Genomic DNA, 11,569 nt, shown 5'->3' with positions numbered 1-11,569 from the left:
TTTGAATGCAGTAAGCATATTTTAGGCACAGCTTTATCGCTGGTGACCAGAAGCAGTCATATAGCTAGTTGGCAATCCCAGCTGAAAAGCAGTTCTTTCACTGGAAGTTTCTTGTTTCTCTGAGCTGTGGTCAGAATCTTACCTTTGTCTTCCTTGCAGAAAGCATTACTCCTCTTTAAGAAGCTTCTGTAACCTAACTACCAAGACACATAGGCCCTTATGGTCTTCATGTTTTTAAGAGCTGTTGCCCTTGATCCTGGCTAGATATTGAATTCTCAAATTCCACTCAGGCATAGATCTAAACTTTCTTTGTTTAAGGGTTTAATTTCTAAGTAGAGAGAGCAGTTGAACTGATCCTAGTAATCAGTGAGGTTGTTTTGAAAGTCTTGAAGTTGATTTGCTATAATTATTGGTTCTTGTTGAGTATGGAAAGGAACATGTTTACTGAGTCCTCACTTCCAGGGGGTCACAGCTGTTTTACACACATTAGTTAGTGCAGCTAGCCTTGCCATCACCCTGAGGGAAATCTATGCTCAAGGCCATTTTACAGATGAAGATATTGAGACCTCAGGGAGGTTAGGTAAGTTCCCTGAGGCCGCGCAGCTAGGAAGAGGCAGAGCCAGGATCTGAAAACTACATCTCTTGACTGTTTCAACTTGTGTTGACTAACGTTCTCTAGTACTGCACACACCTAAAACGTAGCCACACAAAACTCAGGAAATATGGAAATAACAGATAAGATACTTCACATTTGAGACCCACGCTTGTAAAATGCCAATATATAGAAGCCCAAGCCAGTCAAGCCATCCCCACAGGGGTCAGGCTGAGAGGCCGTGGAGACAACTCTTTGTCAGTCATTTTAGGAACGATTAGTCATCAAGCAGATGTGCAGGAAAATAATTCGATTGGTTTGAAGTTAAAATAAACTGATAAATTAGATGTGGCCATTCAGACAGGAGAAAATTTTGACCACATGCTTCCACTGTCTCAATGCACAGAAAGCTGAGTAAATTTGATCTGGTGTATTTGTCTCAGTCAAATCTAATAAACTCATGTGCCAGAGAAAAAATTCTGGTCTTTCTTCTCCTCCTCCTTCCTCTATTTCTTTCTTTTCCACATCCTTCATGGGTTCTTCTTTTCTTTTTTACATTGATGTCTGTACTACAGAGAAGTTGAAAGACCTTGAAATTGATAACCCAGTCCCCGATGTCATTGGTTCCCTGGTTTTCAGCTCTGATTATGGGATTTTTATTATTAGATCTAAGGATGAGAAGAACATTTCTATCAGTGTTCCAATTCCTTTTTCCTTTCTGGAAAACTGAGGAAGTGTCTTGATGCTGTTCTTTGGATTATAAAATACACTTTTCTGTGACTTCTGAATGCCTGAGTTTAATTAATTTTCCACTTAATCCTAGTCCAGCCTCAATTTCTCAATATCCAGTGTTTAAAGCAGGAATGCATCTCCAAGGCTTTTGCATGAATTTGACTCTCTTAGTGGTTTCGAAGAATTCCACCCCCAGATGCATTTAATTTGGTCATCACAGTTTTCATTTTGTTTTTAATGTAATTTGAATGGTTTTAGATGAGGCATATGTTGTCCTGTAAATTACAGTCCCAACCCTTCTCAATTGTTTAGTTTCTGATTCCTTCCTACATTTATGATACTTGCTTAGGCCCGGAAGGCATTTCAGTTTGCAACCCTTATTTAAATGAAAATCAACAGTAATATGATTTAATGATGGTTCAAGATGTCTTTAAGAATATGTATATAGGTTCATCACACAGTATATTTCATTTCACATTTTACATCTTTATGATCAGGTGATGCACAAACAACATTCTTATCCATATCCATTTGAAAAATTCATTGACATTTTAGCAGCATTTTTTTCCTCTAAAATGGATATGAATTTTACAGGGTGATTTTGGGGAGAGAAATTTGTCCTAGCAAATAGTCTTGGACCTTTATCTGTCATTGATAGTTTGGTGCTTTCAAATACAAAATTAACTGCAACCTTCCAAATACTTTTTTAAGCCAAGGCAAATATGTGCCTGTAAAATCCAGCTATAATAGTAAAGATATTTCTGGTAGGGGTTACAATACAGTATAAGAGATAACTTGTTAAAGAGATTTGTTTTGTTCATACCAGGGGACTTATTGGTCAGTGGCTTATACACTGTCAATCAGGTTCTCATTTTACAGAAGCTATTCAAACACCAGATGAAGATCTGACCCCAATGGATACCTAAGGGTGTAAAATAGTATGAACTTGAAAACATAAATTGCAACTCATTTTCAACATAGAAAAAAGTAGCAGTTATGTTTTTAGCATATTTTATTATAGATTCATTTGGAATAGGAAAGAAACATATGCTACCAACCCAAGGGAAATGTTTGTGTGTTTAAATAATTATTACTCTGTTGAGGTCCTTTTATATTCTTTCCTTTCTGATTTTCATAAGTCAAATTACTAAGAAGTTGATTTGAATATTAAAAATAAAATTCTTATATTTTAATATTTTAAATGTCTTTAGTTATAAAATTCAAAGACCTAGTTTTCAAATGTGGATCCAGTTGTTTGTCCTTGAAAACATCTACATTAGTTCTAAGTACCACTAATGCAGACACCAGAGAAATAAAGTTGAATATTTACTAGCAAATTCAGAGATGAACAAGAACTGTTCTAATAAATTATTAAAAACAATCAGGGTTATTTAAAACTTCGTAAAAAAGAATAAATGTAGTTTGAATGACAAAAGCCTCAATGCAGTCTTCACACATATTAAAATTGTGAAAAATTAAGGCTGGAAGGAAAGCCAAAGATCCTTTTATTAAACACTTCCTTTAATAAATGAGAAAACCATGATTTGGCTAGCTGTGGAAGAACTGGAACTAGAATCCACATTCTAATGCCTAAACCTATATTCTTTTCACCACCTCCCACATCCATATAGAGCATATAGTCAGAACAGCTACCATTTGTTGGGCTGTGTCTGGCAGGGACAGTCTTGCTTTATTCTTTTGCCTATCCAGTAAGATAGATTTTAATATCCCAATTTTACTGATGAGTCAATTACACATTTCTATTTTGAGATTAAATGACTTGCCCAAAGTCACCTTACAGAGCCAGCAATCTAATGAAAGTCTGTCTCTAGTTCAAAGTTTCTCCTTCTTGCTGCAGATCTATTTAATTAAAAAAAAATTACAAACAGGTCTAGAGAGTTGTATAGGAAATGGACAGTACAGTATACTGATTGGCTTTTCACTTTTCAGCTTCCCCATTATGCAGATAAAGTTAAATATTGATGTAAAATGTATAACCTGTACTCATCATGGGATATTTGATCCAGAAGAAACCTGAGAATAGCTAATCCACCCCACTCATTAATAAATGAGGTAATTAAGACCAGGAAGGTCAAGCATTTTCCACCAGGGGAATAGTTGTAAAACAGGAATAGAGCAAAACTTCTGGCTTGGAGTTCTCCGATTCATCCTCTATCCCACAATCACTTTTTCTTGAAGATGAAGTGTGGGGAGGGAAGACCAAGAAGAGAGGATGGGAAGACAAATAGTTACAACCACGGAGTAAGCTGGGTGCTCCAAGGTCAAGGACAGCACACTTTTTGGAAAGACAGTATCGTTTGAATGTAATTGACCTTCAAAGGGCCTGGTAACTTTTTTAGCTTTTCTATGAATATTATGAAGGACAAATAACCAGAATGTGCACTCCATGTTTGTCTAAGAAAGGAGAGCCACTAATTTTTATATGTCATTGTGTCCTCCAAATAAAATGTACATTTTATTATGAAAAGTGAGAAAGAAGATAACTGTTAGCTGAAACACTAGTCAGAAATTTTAATTTTCGTTTTTTCTTTGTAAGAATTTTCATTGATTTATCTTAGGACTTACCTTAGTGAAAAGAAAAGCCTCTAAAGTATATTTAGTAATTTTTTTTCCCACATCTAGTGTAACTTATTTTCCTGGGGAGAGTGTGGTGGCTATAAATACCTTTACCACTTGATCTTGTAACCTTAAATGAGGGTAAAACTCCCCTTGGCATTAACAAGAATTTTGTCTACCAATAGTTACAGAATTGGGTCTGTGACGATTATGAAGTAATCTGGTCCTTTCCCAAGAGAGAGAGTCTGCTGTACAATTTTCAGATGGAATACACATACTAGCACCTTGTCCATATTCCTAATAATAACAAGAATGAAAGAGAAAAAAAGCCAGGAATTCTTGCAGGCTTTAGCCGGCTTGCTTCAAAAGCCTGTCAGCTAAACAAATAAAGTGAAGTAGTGGGAGGGAAAGGCAGGAAATTAACTGCTGTGGGCTATAGTTACTGAGTGGTCTGACGAAGGGGAAGTGCTGGCCAGGGAAGTGTACACATAGAAGAAAAAAATTTAACACTACCAAAAAGAGTTAGCATGCACAAATTAGATTTTTATTCAATTCTGAAGTTTATTGCTTTCTTGTGGGATCTGTCTCCAAGCAGCTACAGGCGCTTTCCCCGATCCCCTCACCCCCAAACAAGATCAGCAAGATCAATCAAAAGACTGAAACTTTGAAGCACGGTTAGGCTGCTGGGTAAAAGCATGCAAAATATGTCTGAGACTTCATTAAAAAGTGCCTACACAATACCTTGGGTGAAATCCACAGCAGCTTGGCATTGCCGCCTCATTAGGAGTAAAATGAAGTGGTCATTCCCTGAAGACTGCCCCTGCCATATTCTGACCAGTCCCAGGAGTGTCCTGTGCACACTCGGTGATTTAAAGCCTAACCAGCCACAAATCCTCTCTCAGACATGTCTGTGCAAGGCTCTGTTGGCTTTAGGCAATACTGCCAGGCAAGGGCAGTGTATCTGTCCAGGCTCACTTTTAAAAGGGGACTGAGTGATGGGAGATTTTCTACAAAAAACTTATTGCTTTTTTTCAAAAAAGTGAGGACAAATGAGTTATCAATAACTTATTCGAAGAACTAAAGTACCCATTAAAACAAACACTTTTCTGGATGTAACAATGACTCGAATTTTTAGAGATTAGGGGCAACACATAGAGAGAAGGACACTCTTTGAAACAAATGCTTTGGTACCCAGTATCCCTGTACCAGATGCCATGGGGAATTAAAACCCAATAAGCTCCCAAGACAGGGGAGGAGCAAGGCTTTCTCCTACGCTTTCGCAATGATTGTGCTACTGAAAGAGTGGTTCAGGGGCCATCATCCTCTGGGAGCTTATTAGAAATGCAGAAGTTGGGGCAGATCCCAAACCACCTGAATCAGAATATGTGTATTAACAAGGTTGTACTTTTGCACATGAAAGTTTGGGAAGCACTGCTCTGAGTCAGTGGTCTGCAGTGGAGGATATCATGGAATAGTAATAATAAAAATCTTTATAAATGCCATTCTACATGAACAACTTACCTTTAAAGCCCCTTTCTGTCAATGTGGGTCCAAGTAGACTAATGACATAAGAGGCTTTAGAATTACAGTATCTACAGGGTACCAATACTTGGACCCAGCAATTGGTTGGGTTTGATATAAAATGATGTAGGCCAATTATTTCAGTTAAAATATTGATGGCATCATTACAACTTTTATGAAATATTTTATACTGGAGGTGGAGAAAGTGAAATAAAAAAACTTAAGGTGTTTGTGTTTGTTGGTTTTCCAAAAATAAATCTTTAAATAATGTCATTTACCCTGAAAAGGTCATAGAGGGGCCTAGACCAATGCTCTTTGTCACGTCAGTGCCTCATTTTACCCTAGTAATTTTCAATCAAAGCTTCTTACAATCAAAACTAAAGTCATTGTCAAGGACAAACCCATCAGCAGCTACACCTGTGTTAACTCATGCATGGCTCAGTTAAGGATGTGCTGCTGAGGTTTCCTTAGTGAAATCAATGGCTCTATTTTTATAATAATTTCTTCTTCCGTGTAGGCCTTTGATGTGATTTTGTAAAAAAAATACAACAAAAAATATTAGCCTGGATATTTAAGACTGAATTCCTAAGAGCATGATAAATGCCACAAACAGTCATGTTAGATGGACCATAGTCCATCAGCCAAATTTTATGTCAACCAAGATCCTGATTGCCATGCTGAAATTTGTCTTTACAAAAACAGACATATTTCTGGCTTTCTTATTTGCAGGTACTACTACTTTACAGTGCTGTGATTTATGGATTTACCAAATCCAGCATTTTCTAAAGTGTGTTGGAGGAATACAAATGCTAAGAGACATTAAGGGTCCTATGGTTAATTAAATTTGGAAAACACTGGATTAAACAAAATTATAAGGATTACTTTTCTGCCTAGCTTCTTAGAGCCTTCAGTATGCTAATATACATTGTTAATACCCGATAGCGGAGGTATAATACACAATGTTTTTGACCTCCAAAGCTGCATGTTAAAGAGTATTCTCTGTGATTAGTGTCTTGAGTTACATACTTTGGGACATGCTAATCTAATCTAATTTCTAATCCTGTTTGGATTTTCATTCTTTTGAAAACCATATTACACCACTCCCAGTAAAAACAATAAAGCAGCGCATTTGTGGTCTGTACTACACAATTTAGCACATACTTATCAACTCTTTTGTATTTTTCACTATTGTTTTTCCTCCCGACTAGATTGTAACCATTTGGGCAGTATGAATCATGAATTATACTTTCATATCCACCACAGAATTTAGCACTGTGTTGGATATGCTAGGTAATAAAATACTTCCTGGTACAGTGACCTATGAGACAATTAAATTTTTCCATGGGTATTCAGTTGTTCTTGTATTTCAAGATTTGATGAGATAATCTGTTTACTTTAAGTAGAACTTTCTCGTGATTTTGTAAACTTTGATCCTACATCTAATTACCCTTTGTCTTTCTGAGCTGATAAATCTAAATATTTCTTGTATACTGGGATCAAAGTGCTACTGGGATCTGGATATTTTTCTAGACTTAAATCTTTAACACAAACTTCCCCTGTGTTATATATGCCAGCTATTCTTTCTTCATTTGAAAAAAGCAGACATGTCAGGAAAATTCCAGTGCAGATGCACCCTTAATTTAAATCTCTTTTGTTATTTTTTTCATCACCAATGTGTTCCTTAATGAGATCCAACAATTGTTTGAGTTTGACACTGCAGAATAATATTGGAGTTGTAAGTCGAGAAGTTACCCAAAACTTTATTCATGGGGGCTGTGGCACAGAGAATTGAGGTCAACATCTTTCAGGGATGTTTACAGACTCTCGTGTTTGGTCTTGCTGGCACTTCATTCTTACAAGTACAGCTGCCATTATTTGTCACCAAAAGAATAACGGTAACCTACCCTTGTTTACTGTGAAATTCATTTGTTATTTTTCTCCATTTTCACCCACACTGTGAGCTCCTACTTGAATTTAGTTTCTTACATAGACATTTCAAAATGAAGAAAGGAAAAGCACTTCTTAAAGCTTAGAAATTTCACTTAGGGCTCCAGCCCTTGGGGGATGAGGTGGTGAGAAGGAATAGCAGAGATAAGATATTTCTAGTCCCACCATTTCAGGCCACAGAAAAATCCTCTTGATAGTCATTTTCTTTTGATTCCTTGGCAGTAGATCCTATAAATATCCACCCAAGTTCTTTGGGATGATATGGAGAGCTTGTATTTGAGTTTCATGAATTGATTAGTAACAAACAATCATGCCCATACCTATTCAAAAGTATGATGTTTTATTATAGCCTAAATTCTATTTAGTACCCTGGAATTTACTGCCACCCAGTTATAGCATTCAGATTACCCTAGCAGACACATATTTGGGTAATATTTGGAACTGTCTTAGTCCCTTAAACTGGCATCTCAGTGACTAGGGAGGGCAAAATGCTTTTTTGTCCACTTAGAAGATAAATATCTTTGATTGTTTTAAATATCTATATTAGGGAGTTTGGCTAATTACCTGCCTAAAGGCAGAAAACTGGACCCAATTACGTATTAATATTCTTTATTATGTTAGTCTATCCTTCAACTGAGTACCTTTTTAAAAATGTTGGCATGCCAAGCAGTGAAAAACAATCACCCTCCCCCAAAGGATCTGCACAAAAATCTGAGAGAAATTTTATTCTCAAGCATAAAGGTTAAAAAAAGTAAGAAAGTGAGATTTCAAAGTCAAGGAGATGCCTCAAAACACCTCTCAGCACATCCACTCCCACCCTGTCCTCATCTGGACACCATTAGGAGAACCACTACAGTTGAATTCAACTGCTGTGTATTATGTATGACTGCATTATTTACTGTATTGCTTTATGCCATTCAGTTCACCTGAGATGAAATCAGGCAAAGGAGGTAAATTAAGTCTACCTTCAGAACTCTAGACTGCTGACTCTTATAAAAATGTATTTACTAGTTTATCTAATGCTTTAAAAACTCATTTTATTAAGTTGTAAGTCATATCATTCAGTACTACTACATCAGAAGGTAAAATTAATGATAGAGATAAGGACATTAGAAAAAGCCACAGCATGGCTACATGACAACATGAAAAAGCTGATGAATAGCAGCTTAGGAGCCATGACACAGGGTTCAGATTTAATTTGAATGGTGATGGTCATCATCCTATTGAGCTGACTGGATAAGGGTAAGTTCATATTGGCACATAGTTTGGTGTCATCACAGGTGACATGGAACAGTGGTACAGTGAGAAAATGACATGTGGTATTTTGAAGACCAGAAAAATAAAAATTTGAGGTTAGCTTTGAGTGAAACTGCTTTATCTTTGCCAGATTTAAAAAAACACAATCCAGTAATTCCAAGATCTAAAGTTTTTTTTATTGTTGCTCCTATTAACTCTTGATGGCAGGATTGTAGGGTCATGTTAAGTGTAGGTGACAGATAGACAAGTTTATGGGTGAAAACTTAATATCTGGATAATTTCAGCAGAATGAAAGGAATGCCATCATAACGAGGTATACGCTACATCAGGAATTTTAGTACCTTTCACATAACAAATGTGCTTCCTACACTTTATCATGCCAATGCTCATGCCATCCCAGGAAAGGGGGTGGATTTCAACAGAAGACGAAAGGATCTTTACTTTTATTTAGAGGTGAAGAAGATAAGGTATAAGTGACGTATCAGCATAGGCAATGCGTTCTACAAGAACTTCTAAGACATCAACAATTAGGTGTTCTCAGGAGATTGATCATAATGTGTCACCAGCTCTCAGCGCCTTTTATTGACTAACATCCAGTCTAAGTCAGCTTTTGACTCAGACCTCCTGGCCATCAACATGTCTTGTCATTACCTGCATCAGAAACTAGCTCCATCATGGCCAGCTGAGTACACGTCCCACCTGAAGCTGCAGTCAAACACATAAGGAAAGTCAATCACTGCTTCTCATCACAAAGAATTTGGAAGTCCTGACTTACTTGCTTTACTGTGTCAGATGTGCTTACAAAGATCAGAGGGTGTCATTTTACAAATTAGGAAAGTCAGACAAGAAAAAGAAACCCACCCTTTTTTATCACCTAATGACAGACCTAGGAAATAAATTCTGGTTTTCTGTATCTGTTTTAATAGGACTGATCACAACAAATAATCAGTTTGCTGTCTTATTCTGCTTTCGAGGAAGAAATACTACTTATATTTTGAATGATTCTGAGAAACAAGGAAAATGTCTATTTTCAGGGGGAAAAATGAACCATGATGTAAAATGTAAAATTTACATTTTTCTTTTATGGAAAGGACTAAAACAAGTAAAGTTGTATGTCTCAACAACATAAAAGTGAGAGAATAAGATATTTAACAAAATCCTTGAAATGATATACTCTTGAACCAGTTACCAGAGTCTGAAAATGAATCAATCTATTTATACAATGATAAAGATTTAGTAATGCTAATCCTGAAAATTTAGTATGTGAGTCAGGCCTCCTGCCTGATTTGAAATGAACACATTTAAGGCCTAGTGCATGTGACTGTCTCCTGGTTTATGAGTGAGACTGAGGCAAGTGTACACTTGCCCAAGAAAAGTAGACCTCTCCAGAACTCCCCTTCTGACCCATTGAAGAATCACACTCACAGCATGAAATAATCAGGTCTTCGCTCATAAAATAACCACATTCATATTTCTTTATTCTGGTTGGACTAAGAATTGATTTTTTAATGATGAGCAAGCAATTTTGTGTCTTTGATATAGAAACAGGGTTTTTCAAACTTTTATTTCCGTGCATGATACCAGCTCTCCATATTCACCTCTACAATTATGTGTGAGGGGCTCAGTGCTGTAGCACCTAAATATTTTATGAGATAAAGGAACATGCTAAAATCCTGTAAGTGTCTTCAAGAGATTTGGGCAGTGCTGAACATGCCCCAGCATTACTTAACTTTTCTTTAATACAGTATCTTTTATATTGATTACAAATGGGGGAGTAGTACCCAAACAGGAAGTAAGGAGGGGGAAAGAAAAATAGAGAGCAATAGAGTGTTATAGAAAATAAAGAAAGCAAAATATATAAGATAATAAGTGAAGGCAAGAGGAGGACCTGGACAGGAACATTTATAAGCAATGAAATGTTTATGTAGCCAAACTGATCTTGTGCATTATGTTAATTTACTGTATTAAAATTTGTACTCATTCACTTTTTAATCATTCTGAACCTCATTCTTATCTGGTAAACTTATCATCCAGATAGAATTTAGAGATCCTATTTAATTTTTAAAAACTTAGGAAACAATGAAATACAGAGATTAAAGCAATTACTTTCATTTGTTTTTACACCAAATATTTATTAATGTCCACATGCACAACTGGAAACAAATGAATTGAAGGAATAAATAAGAGCTCATCACTCTAATAAGCACAGATAAAATTAAACTAAGAAATAAGGGTAATGAAAAAAATACAATATGATTACAGTTGATTTTCACCTTGAGAAAGGGGTTGCTGACTAGTTTATCACAGAAAGGATTTTGGTAATTGTTGAGTGGTTTCCAGGGAAAGCTGAGAACAATGATGGGGGGTATGGAGTGAGCATTCTTACAGGAATTGACCTGCTCATATGCTTCATGTAAAAAATGAAATAGCAAAAAATAACCAGTACCTTTCAGATGCTTTATCAACAAATAGTATATTTTCACCTAAAATAATTCCCTTATATATAGGGAAAATTATGTAGTATTAATATAGACTTTCTTCATTTTGCCTGTTTAAAAGACCTTCCTTATAAGGTGTGAGAAGAACATTTTAATTGTTCTTCCAGTTACATATTATCTTAAATCTTAATCCAAATACAGATCAGTTGACTGGTAATTATCCATGAGATTTTGGCCATATGGACAGCAAAGTCAATTATTATGGGCAAACGACATGGTCATGTTTCAAAAGTGATTGTGATGTTTTGACTGAACAACAAATCCTGTTTCCACCTCTTGCCTCAGTTTCTAGTGTCTGGGTGGACAGATGATTTAGAAAATGCTATGCCACTCAACAGGCCTCCACAGTCTGGTAGGAGCAGAGAGGAGACCCACAAGGTCATAAGATAAGAATACGTCTATCAGCGTTGTAATCTCCAGAGTGTGGCCGAGGGCAAAGCTGTGT

This window comes from Mesoplodon densirostris, chromosome 3, assembly GCF_025265405.1.
Source record: "Mesoplodon densirostris isolate mMesDen1 chromosome 3, mMesDen1 primary haplotype, whole genome shotgun sequence".
NCBI lineage: Eukaryota > Metazoa > Chordata > Mammalia > Artiodactyla > Ziphiidae > Mesoplodon > Mesoplodon densirostris.
Note: the sequence above shows the minus strand (reverse complement) of the source record.